Below are 16,616 nucleotides of genomic sequence, written 5' to 3' on the forward strand. Positions count from 1 at the left end.
AAAAACTGTATTCACAGCAGAGGTTCAAATCATATAAAGTTAGAGTATCAGTCCTCTTGTACTTAAGTCGGCATTGTGCCTTTTGTATTAAATTCGGATGCAATTTTGTTTTTCATCGCCAAAATGAAGGTCCATGGGATACAGTGAACCTGAATTGAGGCTTCGGAATCTTAAACTGGACTCACAGGAGAGGTTCAAATCATAGACAGTTAGAGTGTCATTCCTTTTGTACTTAAGTCGGCATTGTGCCTTTTGTATTAAATTCGGATGCAATTTCTGTGATTCATTGTCAATAAGAAGGGCCAAGGTTTACTGTAAACCTGAAGTGAAGCATCGGAATCCAAAACTGGACTCACAGGAGAGTTTCAAATCATAGAAAGTTAGAAAGTCAGTCCTCTTGTACTTAAGTCGGCATTGTGCCTTTTTTATTAAATTCGGATGCAATTTCTGTGTTTCATCGTCAATTAAAAGGTCCAAGGGATACAGTAACCCTGAAGTGAAGCATCGGAATCTAAAACTGGACTCACAGAAGAGGTTCATATCATAGAAAGTGAGAGTGTCAGTCATCTTGTACTTAAGTCGGCATTGTGCCTTTTGTACTAAATTCGGATGCAATTTCTGTGTTTCATCGTCAATAAGAAGGTCCAAGGGATACAGTAAACCTGAAGTGAAGCATCGGAATCAAAATCTGGACTCTCAGGAGAGGTTTAAATTTTAGAAAGTTACAGGGTCAGTTTTCTTGTACTTAAGTCTGCATTGTGCCTTTTGAATTTAATTCCGATGCAATATCTGTGTTTCATCGTCAATAAGAAGTTCCAAGGTGTACAGCAAACCTGAAGTGAAGCATCGGAATCTATAACTGGACTCACAGGAGAGGTTCAAATCATAGAAAGTTAGAGTGTCTGTCCTCTTGTACTTAAGACGGCATTGTGCCTTTTGTATTAAATTTGGATGCAATTTCTGTAATTCATCGTCAATAAGAAGGTCCAAGGCATACAGTAAACCTGAAGTTAAGCATCGGAATCTAAAACTACACTCACAGGAGAGTTTCAAATCATAGAATGGGATTGTGTCAGTCCTCTTGTACTTAAGTCGGCATTGTGCCTTTTGTATAAAATTCGGATGCAATTTCTGTGTTTCATCGTCAATAAGAAGGTCCAAGGGATACAGTAAACCTGAAGTGAAGCAGCGGAATATAAAACTGGACTCAAAGGAGAGATTCAAATCATAGACAGTGAGAGTGTCAGTCCTCTTGTACCTAAGTCGCCATTGTGCCTTTTGAATGTAATTCCGAAGCAATTTCTGTGTTTCATTGTCAATAAGAAGGTCCAAGGTATACAGTAAACCTGAAGTGAAGCATCGGAATCTAAAACTGGACGCACAGGAGAGGTTCAAATCATAGAAAGTGAGAGTGTCAGTCCTCTTGTACTTAAGTCGGCATTGTGCCTTTTGTATTAAATTCGGATGAAATTTCTGTGTTTCATCGTCAATAAGAAGGTACAAGGGATACAGTAAACCTAAAGTGAAGCATCGAAATCTAAAACTGGACCCACAGGAGAGGTTCACATCATAGAAAGTTAGAGTGTCAGTCCTCTTGTTCATAAGTCGGCATTGTGCCTTTTACATTAAATTCGGATGCAATTTCTGTGTTTCATCGTCAATAAGAAGCTCCAATGCATACAGTAAACCTGAAGTGAAGCATCGGAATCTAAAACTGGACTCCCAGGAGAGGTTCGAATCATAGAAATATAGAGTGTCAGTCCTCTTCTACTTAAGTCGGAATTGTGCCATTTGTATAAAATTCGGATGCAATTTCTGTGTTTAATCGTCAATAAGAAAGTCCAAGGGATACAGTAAACCTGAAGTGAAGCAGCGTAATCTATAACTGGACCCACAGGAGTGGTAAATCATAGAAAGTTAGAGTGTCAGTCCTCTTGTACTTAACTCGGCATTGTGCCTTTTGAATTTAATTCCGATGCAATTTCTGTGTTTCATCGTCAATAAGAAGTTCCAAGGTATACGGTAAACCTGAAGTGAAGCATCGGAATGTAAAACTGGACTCACAGGGGAGCATCAAATCAAAGGAAGTTAGAGTGTCAGTCTCTTGTACCTAAACCGTAATTGTGTCTTTCGTATAATATTCGGATGCAATTTCTATGTTTCATCGTCAATATGAAGGTCCAAGGGATACAGTAAACCTGAAGTGAAGCATCGGAATCTAAAACTGGACTCACAGGAGAGGTTCAAATCATAGAAAATGAGAGTGTCAGTCCTCTTGTACTTAAGTCGGCATTGTGCCTTTTGTTTTAAATTCGGATGCAATTTCTGTGTTTCATCGTCAATAAGAAGGTCCAAGGTATAAAGGAAACCTGAAGTGAAGCATCGGAATCTAAAACTGGACTCACAGGAGAGGTTTAAATCGTAGAAAGTTAGAGTGTCAGTCCTCTTGGACTTAAGTCGGTATTGTGCCTTTTGTATTAAATTCGGATGCAATTTCTTTGTTTCATCGTCAATAAGAAGGTACCAAGGATACAGTAAACCTGAAGTGAAGCGTCGGAATCTAAAACTGGACTCACAGGAGAGGTTCAAATCATAGAAAATTAGAGTGTCAGTCCTCTTGCTCATAAGTCGGCATTGTGCCTTTTATATTAAATTCAGATGCAATTTCTGTGTTTCATCGTCAATAAGAAGCTCCAAGGGATACAGTAAACCTGAAGTGAAGCATCGGAATCCAAAACTAAACTCACAGGAGAGGTTCAAATCATAGAAAGTTAGAGTGTCAGTCCTCTTGTACTTAACTGGGCATTGTGCATTTTGAATTTAATTCCGATGCAATTTCTGTGCCTCATCGTCAATAAGAAGGTCCAAGGTACACAATAAATCTGAAGTGAAGCATCGGAAACTAAAACTGGGCTCACAGGAGAGGTTCAAATCATAGAAAGTGAGAGTGTCAGTCCTCTTGTACCTAAGTCGGCATTGTGCCTTTTGCATTTAATTCCGATGCAATTTCTGTGTTTCAACGTCAATAAGAAGGTCTAAGGTATACAGTAAACCTGAAGTGATGCATCGTAATCTAAAACTGGACTCACAGGGGAGGTTCAAATCATCGAAAGTTAGAGTGTCAGTCCTCTTGTACCTAAGTCGGCATTGTGCCTTTTGAATGTAATTCCGATGCAATTTCTGTGTTTCACCGTCAACACGAGGGTCCAAGGTATACAGTAAACCTGAAAAGAAGCATCGGAATCAAAAACTGTATTCACAGCAGAGGTTCAAATCATAGAAAGTTAGAGTATCAGTCCTCTTGTACCTAAGTCGGCATTGTGCCTTTTGAATTTAATTCCGATGCAATTTCTGTGTTTAATCGTCAATAAGAAAGTCCAAGGGATACAGTAAACCTGAAGTGAAGCAGCGGAATCTAAAACTGGACCCACAGGAGTGGTTCAAATCATAGAAAGTTAGAGTGTCAGTCCTCTTGTACTTAACTCGGCATTGTGCCTTTTGAATTTAATTCCGATGCAATTTCTGTGTTTCATCGTCAATAAGAAGTTCCAAGGTATACGGTAAACCTGAAGTGAAGCATCGGAATCTACAACTGGACTCACAGGGGAGCTTCAAATCATAGGAAGTTAGAGTGTCAGTCTCTTGTACTTAAGTCGTAATTGTGTCTTTTGTATAATATTCGGATGCAATTTCTATGTTTCATCGTCAATATGAAGGTCCAAGGGATACAGTAAACCTGAAGTGAAGCATCGGAATCTAAAACTGGACTCACAGGAGAGGTTCAAATCATAGAAAATGAGAGTGTCAGTCCTCTTGTACTTAAGTCGGCATTGTGCCTTTTGTTTTAAATTCGGATGCAATTTCTGTGTTTCATCGTCAATAAGAAGGTCCAAGGTATAAAGGAAACCTGAAGTGAAGCATCGGAATCTAAAACTGGACTCACAGGAGAGGTTTAAATCATAGAAAGTTAGAGTGTCAGTCCTCTTGGACTTAAGTCGGTATTGTGCCTTTTGTATTATATTCGAATGCAATTTCTTTGTTTCATCGTCAATAAGAAGGTACCAAGGATACAGTAAACCTGAAGTGAAGCATCGGAATCTAAAACTGGACTCACAGGAGAGGTTCAAATCATAGAAAATTAGAGTGTCAGTCCTCTTGTTCTTAAGTCGGCATTGTGCCTTTTATATTAAATTCAGATGCAATTTCTGTGTTTCATCGTCAATAAGAAGCTCCAAGGGATACAGTAAACCTGAAGTGAAGCATCGGAATCCAAAACTAAACTCACAGGAGAGGTTCAAATCATAGAAAGTTAGAGTGTCAGTCCTCTTGTACTTAACTGGGCATTGTGCATTTTGAATTTAATTCCGATGCAATTTCTGTGCCTCATCGTCAATAAGAAGGTCCAAGGTACACAATAAATCTGAAGTGAAGCATCGGAAACTAAAACTGGGCTCACAGGAGAGGTTCAAATCATAGAAAGTGAGAGTGTCAGTCCTCTTGTACCTAAGTCGGCATTGTGCCTTTTGCATTTAATTCCGATGCAATTTCTGTGTTTCAACGTCAATAAGAAGGTCTAAGGTATACAGTAAACCTGAAGTGATGCATCGTAATCTAAAACTGGACTCACAGGGGAGGTTCAAATCATCGAAAGTTAGAGTGTCAGTCCTCTTGTACCTAAGTCGGCATTGTGCCTTTTGAATGTAATTCCGATGCAATTTCTGTGTTTCACCGTCAACACGAGGGTCCAAGGTATACAGTAAACCTGAAAAGAAGCATCGGAATCAAAAACTGTATTCACAGCAGAGGTTCAAATCATAGAAAGTTAGAGTATCAGTCCTCTTGTACCTAAGTCGGCATTGTGCCTTTTGAATTTAATTCCGATGCAATTTCTGTGTTTAATGGTCAATAAGAAAGTCCAAGGGATACAGTAAACCTGAAGTGAAGCAGCGGAATCTAAAACTGGACCCACAGGAGTGGTTCAAATCATAGAAAGTTAGAGTGTCAGTCCTCTTGTACTTAACTCGGCATTGTGCCTTTTGAATTTAATTCCGATGCAATTTCTGTGTTTCATCGTCAATAAGAAGTTCCAAGGTATACGGTAAACCTGAAGTGAAGCATCGGAATCTACAACTGGACTCACAGGGGAGCTTCAAATCATAGGAAGTTAGAGTATCAGTCTCTTGTACTTAAGTCGTAATTGTGTCTTTTGTATAATATTCGGATGCAATTTCTATGTTTCATCGTCAATATGAAGGTCCAAGGGATACAGTAAACCTGAAGTGAAGCATCGGAATCTAAAACTGGACTCACAGGAGAGGTTCAAATCATAGAAAATGAGAGTGTCAGTCCTCTTGTACTTAAGTCGGCATTGTGCCTTTTGTTTTAAATTCGGATGCAATTTCTGTGTTTCATCGTCAATAAGAAGGTCCAAGGTATAAAGGAAACCTGAAGTGAAGCATCGGAATCTAAAACTGGACTCACAGGAGAGGTTTAAATCATAGAAAGTTAGAGTGTCAGTCCTCTTGGACTTAAGTCGGTATTGTGCCTTTTGTATTAAATTCGGATGCAATTTCTTTGTTTCATCGTCAATAAGAAGGTACCAAGGATACAGTAAACCTGAAGTGAAGCATCGGAATCTAAAACTGGACTCACAGGAGAGGTTCAAATCATAGAAAATTAGAGTGTCAGTCCTCTTGTTCTTAAGTCGGCATTGTGCCTTTTATATTAAATTCAGATGCAATTTCTGTGTTTCATCGTCAATAAGAAGCTCCAAGGGATACAGTAAACCTGAAGTGAAGCATCGGAATCCAAAACTAAACTCACTGGAGAGGTTCAAATCATAGAAAGTTAGAGTGTCAGTCCTCTTGTACTTAACTGGGCATTGTGCATTTTGAATTTAATTCCGATGCAATTTCTGTGCCTCATCGTCAATAAGAAGGTCCAAGGTACACAATAAATCTGAAGTGAAGCATCGGAAACTAAAACTGGGCTCACAGGAGAGGTTCAAATCATAGAAAGTGAGAGTGTCAGTCCTCTTGTACCTAAGTCGGCATTGTGCCTTTTGCATTTAATTCCGATGCAATTTCTGTGTTTCAACGTCAATAAGAAGGTCTAAGGTATACAGTAAACCTGAAGTGATGCATCGTAATCTAAAACTGGACTCACAGGGGAGGTTCAAATCATCGAAAGTTAGAGTGTCAGTCCTCTTGTACCTAAGTCGGCATTGTGCCTTTTGAATGTAATTCCGATGCAATTTCTGTGTTTCACCGTCAACACGAGGGTCCAAGGTATACAGTAAACCTGAAAAGAAGCATCGGAATCAAAAACTGTATTCACAGCAGAGGTTCAAATCATAGAAAGTTAGAGTATCAGTCCTCTTGTACCTAAGTCGGCATTGTGCCTTTTGAATTTAATTCCGATGCAATTTCTGTGTTTCAACGTTAATAAGAAAGTCCAAGGTATACAGTAAACCTGAAGTAAGGCATCGTAATCTAAAACTGGACTCACAGGGGAGGTTCAAATCATCGAAAGTTAGAGTGTCAGTCCTCTTGTACCTATGTCGGCATTGTGCCTTTTGAATTTAATTCCGATGCAATTTCTGTGTTTCACCGTCAACACGAAGGTTCAAGGTATACAGTAACCCTGAAAAGAAGCATCAGAATCAAAAACTGTATTCACAGCAGAGGTTCAAATCATAGAAAGTTAGAGTATTAGTCCTTTTGTACCTAAGTCGGCATTGTGCCTTTTGAATTTAATTCCGATGCAATTTCTGTGTTTCAACGTCAATAAGAAAGTACAAGGTATACAGTAAACCTGAAGTAAGGCATCGTAATCTAAAACTGGACTCACAGGGGAGGTTCAAATCATCGAAAGTTAGAGTGTCAGTCCTCTTGTACCTAAGTCAGCATTGTGCCTCTTGTATTAAATTCGGATGCAATTTTTGTTTTTCATCGTCAAAATGAAGGTCCATGGGATACAGAAAACCTGAATTGAGGCATCGGAATCTAAAACTGGACTCACAGGAGAGGTTCAAATAATAGACAGTTAGAGTGACAGTCCTCTTGTACTTAAGTCGGCATTGTGCCTTTTGTATTAAATTCGGATCCAATTTCTGTGTTTCATCGTCAATTAAAAGGTCCAAGGGATACAGTAACCCTGAAGTGAAGCATCTGAATCTAAAACTGGACTCACAGAAGAGGTTCATATCATAGAAAGTGAGAGTGTCAGTCATCTTGTACTTAAGTCGGCATTGTGCCTTTTGTACTAAATTCGGATGCAATTTCTGTGTTTCATCGTCAATAAGAAGGTCCAAGGGATACAGTAAACCTGGAGTGAAGCATCGGAATCAAAAACTGGACTCTTAGGAGAGGTTTAAATTTTAGAAAGATAGAGTGTCAGTCCTCTTGTACTTAAGTCGACATTGTGCCTTTTGAATTTAATTCCGATGCAATATCTGTGTTTCATCGTCAATAAGTAGTTCCAAGGTATACAGCAAACCTGATGTGAAGCATCGGAATCTAAAACTGGACTCACAGGAGAGGTTCAAATCGTAGTAAGTTAGAGTGTCTGTCCTCTTGTACTTAAGACGGCATTGTGCCTTTTGTATTAAATTTGGATGCAATTTCTGTGCTTCATCGTCAATAAGAAGGTCCAAGGGATACAGTAAACCTGAAGTTAAGCATCGGAATCTAATACTGGGCTCACAGGAGAGGTTCAAATCATAGAAAGGGAATGTGTCAGTCCTCTTGTACTTAAGTCGGCATTGTGGCTTTTCTATTAAATTCGGATGCAATTTCTGTGTTTCATCGTCAATAAGATGGTCCAACGGATACAGTTAACCTGAAGTGAAGCATCGGATTCCAAACCTGGACTCACAGGAGAGGTACAAATCATAGAAAGTGAGAGTGTCAGTCCTCTTGTACTAAAGTCGGCATTGTGCCATATGTATTAAATTCGGATGCAATTTCTGGGTTTCATCGTCAATAAGAAGGTCTAAGGGATACAGTAAACCAGAAGTGAAGTAGCGGAATCTAAAACTGGACTCACAGGAGAGGTTCAAATCATAGAAAATTAGAGTGTCAGTCCTCTTGTACTTAAGTCGGCATTGTGCCTTTTGTATTGAATTCGGATGCAATTTCTGTTTTTCATCGACAGAAAGAAGGTCCAAGGAATACAGTAAACCTGAAGTGAAGCTTCGGAATCTAAAACTGGACTACCAGGAGAGATTCGAATCATAGAAAAATAGAGTGTCAGTCCTCTTGTACTGAAGTCGGAATTGTGCCTTTTGTATAAAATTCGGATGCAATTTCTGTGTTTCATCGTCAATAAGAAGATCCAAGGGATACAGTAAACCTGAAGTGAAGCAGCGGAATCTAAAACTGGACTCACAGGAGAGGTTCAAATCATAGACAGTGAGAGAGTCAGTCCTCTTGTACCTAAGTCACCATTGTGCCTTTTGAATGTAATTCCGAAGCAATTTCTGTCTTTCATTGTCAATAAGAAGGTCCAAGGTATACAGTAAACCTGAAGTGAAGCATCGGAATCCAAAACTGGACTCACAGGAGAGGTTCAAATCATAGAAAGTGAGAGTGTCAGTCCTCATGTACTTAAGTCGGCATTGTCCCTTTTGTATTAAATTCGGATGAAATTTCTGTGTTTCATCGTCAAGAAAAAGGTACAAGGATTACAGTAAACCTAAAGTGAAGCATCGAAATCTAAAACTGGACCCACAGGAGAGGTTCAAATCATAGAAAGTTAGAGTGTCAGTCCTCTTGTACTTAAGTCGGAATTGTGCCTTTTGTATAAAATTCGGATGCAATTTCTGTGTTTCATCGTCAATAAGAAGGTCCAAGGGATACAGTAAACCTGAAGTGAAGCAGCGGAATCTAAAACTGGACTCAAAGGAGTGGTTCGAATCATAGACAGTGAGAGAGTCAGTCCGCTTGTACCTAAGTCACCATTGTGCCTTTTGAATGTAATTCCGAAGCAATTTCTGTGTTTCATTGTCAATAAGAAGGTCCAAGGTATACAGTAAACCTGAAGTGTAGCATCGGAATCTAAAACTGGTCTCACAGGAGAGGTTCAAATCATAGAATGTGAGAGTGTCAGTCCTCTTGTACTTAAGTCGGCATTGTGACTTTTGTATTAAATTCGGATGCTATTTCTGTGTTTCATCGTCAATAAGAAGGTACAAGGGATACAATAAACCTAAAGTGAAGCATCGGAATCTAAAACTGGACCCACAGCAGAGGTTCAAATCATAGAAAGTTAGAGTGTCAGTCCTCTTGTTCTTAAGTCGGCATTGTGCTTTTATATTAAATTCGAATGCAATTTCTGTGATTCATCGTCAAAAAGAAGCTCCAAGGGATACAGTAAACCTGAAGTGAAGCATGGGAATCCAAAACTAAACTCAAAGGATAGGTTTAAATCATAGACAGTTAGAGTGTCATTCCTCTTGTACTTAAGTCGGCATTGTGCCTTTTGTATTAATTTCGGATGCAATTTCTGTGATTCATTGTCAATAAGAAGGTCCAAGGTATACTGTAAACCTGAAGCGAAGCATCAGAATCCAAAACTGGACTCACAGGAGAGTTTCAAATCAAAGAAAATTAGAAAGTCAGTCCTCTTGTACTTAAGTCGGCATTGTGCCTTTTGTATTAAATTCGGATGCAATTTCTGTGTTTCATCGTCAATTAAAAGGTCCAAGGGATTCAGTAACCCTGAAGTGAAGCATCGGAATCTAAAACTGGACTCACAGAAGAGGTTCATATCATAGAAAGTGAGAGTGTCAGTCATCTTGTACTTAAGTCGGCATTGTGCCTTTTGTACTAAATTCGGATGCAATTTCTGTGTTTCATCGTCAATAAGAAGGTCCAAGGCATACAGTAAACCTGAAGTTAAGCATCGGAATCTAAAACTGGACTCACAGGAGAGGTTCAAATCATACAAAATGAGAGTGTCAGTCCTCTTGTACTTAAGTCTGCATTGTGCCATTTGTATTAAATTTGGATGAAATTTCTGTGTTTCATCGTCAAAAAGAAGGTACAAGGGATACAGTAAACCTAAAGTGAAGCATCGAAATCTAAAACTGGACCCACAGGAGAGGTTCAAATCTTAGAAAGTTAGAGTGTCAGTCCTCTTGTACTTAAGTCGGAATTGTGCCTTTTGTATAAAATTCGGATGCAATTTCTGTGTTTCATCGTCAATAAGAAGGTCCAAGGGATACAGTAAACCTGAAGTGAATCAGCGGAATCTAAAACTGGACTCAAAGGAGAGATTCAAATCATAGACAGTGAGAGTGTCAGTCCTCTTGTACCTAAGTCGCCATTGTGCCTTTTGAATGTAATTCCGAAGCAATTTCTGTGTTTCATTGTCAATAAGAAGGTCCAAGGTATACAGTAAACCTGAAGTGAAGCATCGGAATCTAAAACTGGACGCACAGGAGAGGTTCAAAACATAGAAAGTGAGAGTGTCAGTCCTCTTGTACTTAAGTCGGCATTGTGCCTTTTGTATTAAATTCGGATGAAATTTCTGTGTTTCATCGTCAATAAGAAGGTACAAGGAATACAGTAAACCTAAAGTAAAGCATCGAAATCTAAAACTGGACCCACAGGAGAGGTTCACATCATAGAAAGTTAGAGTGTCAGTCCTCTTGTTCATAAGTCGGCATTGTGCCTTTTACATTAAATTCGGATGCAATTTCTGTGTTTCATCGTCAATAAGAAGCTCCAATGCATACAGTAAACCTGAAGTGAAGCATCGGAATCTAAAACTGGACTCCCAGGAGAGGTTCGAATCATAGAAATATAGAGTGTCAGTCCTCTTCTACTTAAGTCGGAATTGTGCCATTTGTATAAAATTCGGATGCAATTTCTGTGTTTAATCGTCAATAAGAAAGTCCAAGGGATACAGTAAACCTGAAGTGAAGCAGCGGAATCTAAAACTGGACCCACAGGAGTGGTTCAAATCATAGAAAGTTAGAGTGTCAGTCCTCTTGTACTTAACTCGGCATTGTGCCTTTTGAATTTAATTCCGATGCAATTTCTGTGTTTCATCGTCAATAAGAAGTTCCAAGGTATACGGTAAACCTGAAGTGAAGCATCGGAATGTAAAACTGGACTCACAGGGGAGCATCAAATCAAAGGAAGTTAGAGTGTCAGTCTCTTGTACCTAAACCGTAATTGTGTCTTTCGTATAATATTCGGATGCAATTTCTATGTTTCATCGTCAATATGAAGGTCCAAGGGATACAGTAAACCTGAAGTGAAGCATCGGAATCTAAAACTGGACTCACAGGAGAGGTTTAAATCATAGAAAGTTAGAGTGTCAGTCCTCTTGTACTTAAGTCGGTATTGTGCCTTTTGTATTAAATTCGGATGCAATTTCTGTTTTTCGTCGTCAGTAAGAAGGTCCAAGGGATACAGTAAACCTGAAGTGAAGCTTCGGAATCTAAAACTGGACTCCCAGGAGAGGTTCGAATCATAGAAAAATAGAGTGTCGGTCCTCTTGTACTTAAGTCGGAATTGTGCCTTTTGTATAAAATTCGGATGCAATTTCTGTGTTTCATCGTCAATAAGAAGGTCCAAGGGATACAGTAAACCTGAAGTGAAGCAGCGGAATCTAAAACTGGACTCAAAGGAGAGATTCAAATCATAGACAGTGAGAGTGTCAGTCCTCTTGTACCTAAGTCGCCATTGTGCCTTTTGAATGTAATTCCGAAGCAATTTCTGTGTTTCATTGTCAATAAGAAGGTCCAAGGTATACAGTAAACCTGAAGTGAAGCATCGGAATCTAAAACTGGACGCACAGGAGAGGTTCAAATCATAGAAAGTGAGAGTGTCAGTCCTCTTGTACTTAAGTCGGCATTGTGCCTTTTGTATTAAATTCGGATGAAATTTCTGTGTTTCATCGTCAATAAGAAGCTCCAATGCATACAGTAAACCTGAAGTGAAGCATCGGGATCTAAAACTGGACTCCCAGGAGAGGTTCGAATCATAGAAAAATAGAGTGTCAGTCCTCTTCTACTTAAGTCGGAATTGTGCCATTTGAATAAAATTCGGATGCAATTTCTGTGTTTAATCGTCAATAAGAAAGTCCAAGGGATACAGTAAACCTGAAGTGAAGCAGCGGAATCTAAAACTGGACCCACAGGAGTGGTTCAAATCATAGAAAGTTAGAGTGTCAGTCCTCTTGTACTTAACTCGGCATTGTGCCTTTCGAATTTAATTACGATGCAATTTCTGTGTTTCATCGTCAATAAGAAGTTCCAAGGTATACGGTAAACCTGAAGTGAAGCATCGGAATCTACAACTGGACTCACAGGGGAGCTTCAAATCATAGGAAGTTAGAGTGTCAGTCTCTTGTACTTAAGTCGTAATTGTGTCTTTTGTATAATATTCGGATGCAATTTCTATGTTTCATCGTCAATATGAAGGTCCAAGGGATTAGTAAACCTGAAGTGAAGCATCGGAATCTAAAACTGGACTCACAGGAGAGGTTCAAATCATAGAAAATGAGAGTGTCAGTCCTCTTGTAATAAAGTCGGCATTGTGCCTTTTGTTTTAAATTCGGATGCAATTTCTGTGTTTCATCGTCAATAAGAAGGTCCAAGGTATAAAGGAAACCTGAATTGAAGCATCGGAATCTAAAACTGGACTCACAGGAGAGGTTTAAATCATAGAAAGTTAGAGTGTCAGTCCTCTTGGACTTAAGTCGGTATTGTGCCTTTTGTATTAAATTCGGATGCAATTTCTTTGTTTCATCGTCAATAAGAAGGTACCAAGGATACAGTAAACCTGAAGTGAAGCATCGGAATCTAAAACTGGACTCACAGGAGAGGTTCAAATCATAGAAAATTAGAGTGTCAGTCCTCTTGTTCTTAAGTCGGCATTGTGCCTTTTATATTAAATTCAGATGCAATTTCTGTGTTACATCGTCAATAAGAAGCTCCAAGGGATACAGTAAACCTGAAGTGAAGCATCGGAATCCAAAACTAAACTCACAGGAGAGGTTCAAATCATAGAAAGTTAGAGTGTCAGTCCTCTTGTACTTAACTGGGCATTGTGCATTTTGAATTTAATTCCGATGCAATTTCTGTGCCTCATCGTCAATAAGAAGGTCCAAGGTACACAATAAATCTGAAGTGAAGCATCGGAAACTAAAACTGGGCTCACAGGAGAGGTTCAAATCATAGAAAGTGAGAGTGTCAGTCCTCTTGTACCTAAGTCGGCATTGTGCCTTTTGCATTTAATTCCGATGCAATTTCTCTGTTTCAACGTCAATAAGAAGATCTAAGGTATACAGTAAACCTCTAGTGATGCATCGTAATCTAAAACTGGACTCACAGGGGAGGTTCAAATCATCGAAAGTTAGAGTGTCAGTCCTCTTGTACCTAAGTCGGCATTGTGCCTTTTGAATGTAATTCCGATGCAATTTCTGTGTTTCACCGTCAACACGAGGGTCCAAGGTATACAGTAAACCTGAAAAGAAGCATCGGAATCAAAAACTGTATTCACAGCAGAGGTTCAAATCATAGAAAGTTAGAGTATCAGTCCTCTTGTACCTAAGTCGGCATTGTGCCTTTTGAATTTAATTCCGATGCAATTTCTGTGTTTCAACGTCAATAAGAAAGTCCAAGGTATACAGTAAACCTGAAGTAAGGCATCGTAATCTAAAACTGGACTCACAGGGGAGGTTCAAATCATCGAAAGTTAGAGTGTCAGTCCTCTTGTACCTATGTCGGCATTGTGCCTTTTGAATTTAATTCCGATGCAATTTCTGTGTTTCACCGTCAACACGAAGGTCCAAGGTATACAGTAACCCTGAAAAGAAGCATCAGAATCAAAAACTGTATTCACAGCAGAGGTTCAAATCATAGAAAGTTAGAGTATTAGTCCTTTTGTACCTAAGTCAGCATTGTGCCTTTTGTATTAAATTCGGATGCAATTTTTGTTTTTCATCGTCAAAATGAAGGTCCATGGGATACAGAAAACCTGAATTGAGGCATCGGAATCTAAAACTGGACTCACAGGAAAGGTTCAAATAATAGACAGTTAGAGTGTCAGTCCTCTTGTACTTAAGTCGGCATTGTGCCTTTTGTATTAAATTCGGATCCAATTTCTGTGTTTCATCGTCAATTAAAAGGTCCAAGGGATACAGTAACCCTGAAGTGAAGCATCGGAATCTAAAACTGGACTCACAGAAGAGGTTCATATCATAGAAAGTGAGAGTGTCAGTCATCTTGTACTTAAGTCGGCATTGTGCCTTTTGTACTAAATTAGGATGCAATTTCTGTGTTTCATCGTCAATAAGAAGGTCCAAGGGATACAGTAAACCTGGAGTGAAGCATCGGAATCAAAAACTGGACTCTTAGGAGAGGTTTAAATTTTAGAAAAATAGAGTGTCAGTCCTCTTGTACTTAAGTCGACATTGTGCCTTTTGAATTTAATTCCGATGCAATATCTGTGTTTCATCGTCAATAAGTAGTTCCAAGGTATACAGCAAACCTGATGTGAAGCATCGGAATCTAAAACTGGACTCACAGGAGAGGTTCAAATCGTAGTAAGTTAGAGTGTCTGTCCTCTTGTACTTAAGACGGCATTGTGCCTTTTGTATTAAATTTGGATGCAATTTCTGTGCTTCATCGTCAATAAGAAGGTCCAAGGGATACAGTAAACCTGAAGTTAAGCATCGGAATCTAATACTGGGCTCACAGGAGAGGTTCAAATCATAGAAAGGGAATGTGTCAGTCCTCTTGTAATTAAGTCGGCATTGTGGCTTTTCTATTAAATTCGGATGCAATTTCTGTGTTTCATCGTCAATAAGATGGTCCAACGGATACAGTTAACCTGAAGTGAAGCATCGGATTCCAAACCTGGACTCACAGGAGAGGTACAAATCATAGAAAGTGAGAGTGTCAGTCCTCTTGTACTAAAGTCGGCATTGTGCCATATGTATTAAATTCGGATGCAATTTCTGGGTTTCATCGTCAATAAGAAGGTCTAAGGGATACAGTAAACCTGAAGTGAAGTAGCGGAATCTAAAACTGGACTCACAGGAGAGGTTCAAATCATAGAAAATTAGAGTGTCAGTCCTCTTGTACTTAAGTCGGCATTGTGCATTTGTATTAAATTCGGATGCAATTTCTGTTTTTCATCGACAGAAAGAAGGTCCAAGGAATACAGTAAACCTGAAGTGAAGCTTCGGAATCTAAAACTGGACTCCCAGGAGAGATTCGAATCATAGAAAAATAGAGTGTCAGTCCTCTTGTACTGAAGTCGGAATTGTGCCTTTTGTATAAAATTCGGATGCAATTTCTGTGTTTCATCGTCAATAAGAAGGTCCAAGGGATACAGTAAACCTGAAGTGAAGCAGCGGAATCTAAAACTGGACTCACAGGAGAGGTTCAAATCATAGACAGTGAGAGAGTCAGTCCTCTTGTACCTAAGTCACCATTGTGCCTTTTGAATGTAATTCCGAAGCAATTTCTGTCTTTCATTGTCAATAAGAAGGTCCAAGGTATACAGTAAACCTGAAGTGAAGCATCGGAATCTAAAACTGGACTCACAGGAGAGGTTCAAATCATAGAAAGTGAGAGTGTCAGTCCTCATGTACTTAAGTCGGCATTGTCCCCTTTGTATTAAATTCGGATGAAATTTCTGTGTTTCATCGTCAAGAAGAAGGTACAAGGATTACAGTAAACCTAAAGTGAAGCATCGAAATCTAAAACTGGACCCACAGGAGAGGTTCAAATCATAGAAAGTTAGAGTGTCAGTCCTCTTGTACTTAAGTCGGAATTGTGCCTTTTGTATAAAATTCGGATGCAATTTCTGTGTTTCATCGTCAATAAGAAGGTCCAAGGGATACAGTAAACCTGAAGTGAAGCAGCGGAATCTAAAACTGGACTCAAAGGAGTGGTTCGAATCATAGACAGTGAGAGAGTCAGTCCTCTTGTACCTAAGTCACCATTGTGCCTTTTGAATGTAATTCCGAAGCAATTTCTGTGTTTCATTGTCAATAAGAAGGTCCAAGGTATACAGTAAACCTGAAGTGTAGCATCGGAATCTAAAACTGGTCTCACAGGAGAGGTTCAAATCATAGAATGTGAGAGTGTCAGTCCTCTTGTACTTAAGTCGGCATTGTGACTTTTGTATTAAATTCGGATGCTATTTCTGTGTTTCATCGTCAATAAGAAGGTACAAGGGATACAATAAACCTAAAGTGAAGCATCGGAATCTAAAACTGGACCCACAGCAGAGGTTCAAATCATAGAAAGTTAGAGTGTCAGTCCTCTTGTTCTTAAGTCGGCATTGTGCTTTTATATTAAATTCGAATGCAATTTCTGTGATTCATCGTCAAAAAGAAGCTCCAAGGGATACAGTAAACCTGAAGTGAAGCATGGGAATCCAAAACTAAACTCAAAGGATAGGTTTAAATCATAGACAGTTAGAGTGTCATTCCTCTTGTACTTAAGTCGGCATTGTGCCTTTTGTATTAATTTCGGATGCAATTTCTGTGATTCATTGTCAATAAGAAGGTCCAAGGTATACTGTAAACCTGAAGCGAAGCATCAGAATCCAAAACTGGACTCACAGGAGAGTTTCAAATCAAAGAAAGTT

Source organism: Schistocerca serialis, unplaced genomic scaffold, assembly GCF_023864345.2.
Source record: "Schistocerca serialis cubense isolate TAMUIC-IGC-003099 unplaced genomic scaffold, iqSchSeri2.2 HiC_scaffold_1362, whole genome shotgun sequence".
NCBI classification, from domain to species: Eukaryota; Metazoa; Arthropoda; class Insecta; order Orthoptera; family Acrididae; genus Schistocerca; species Schistocerca serialis.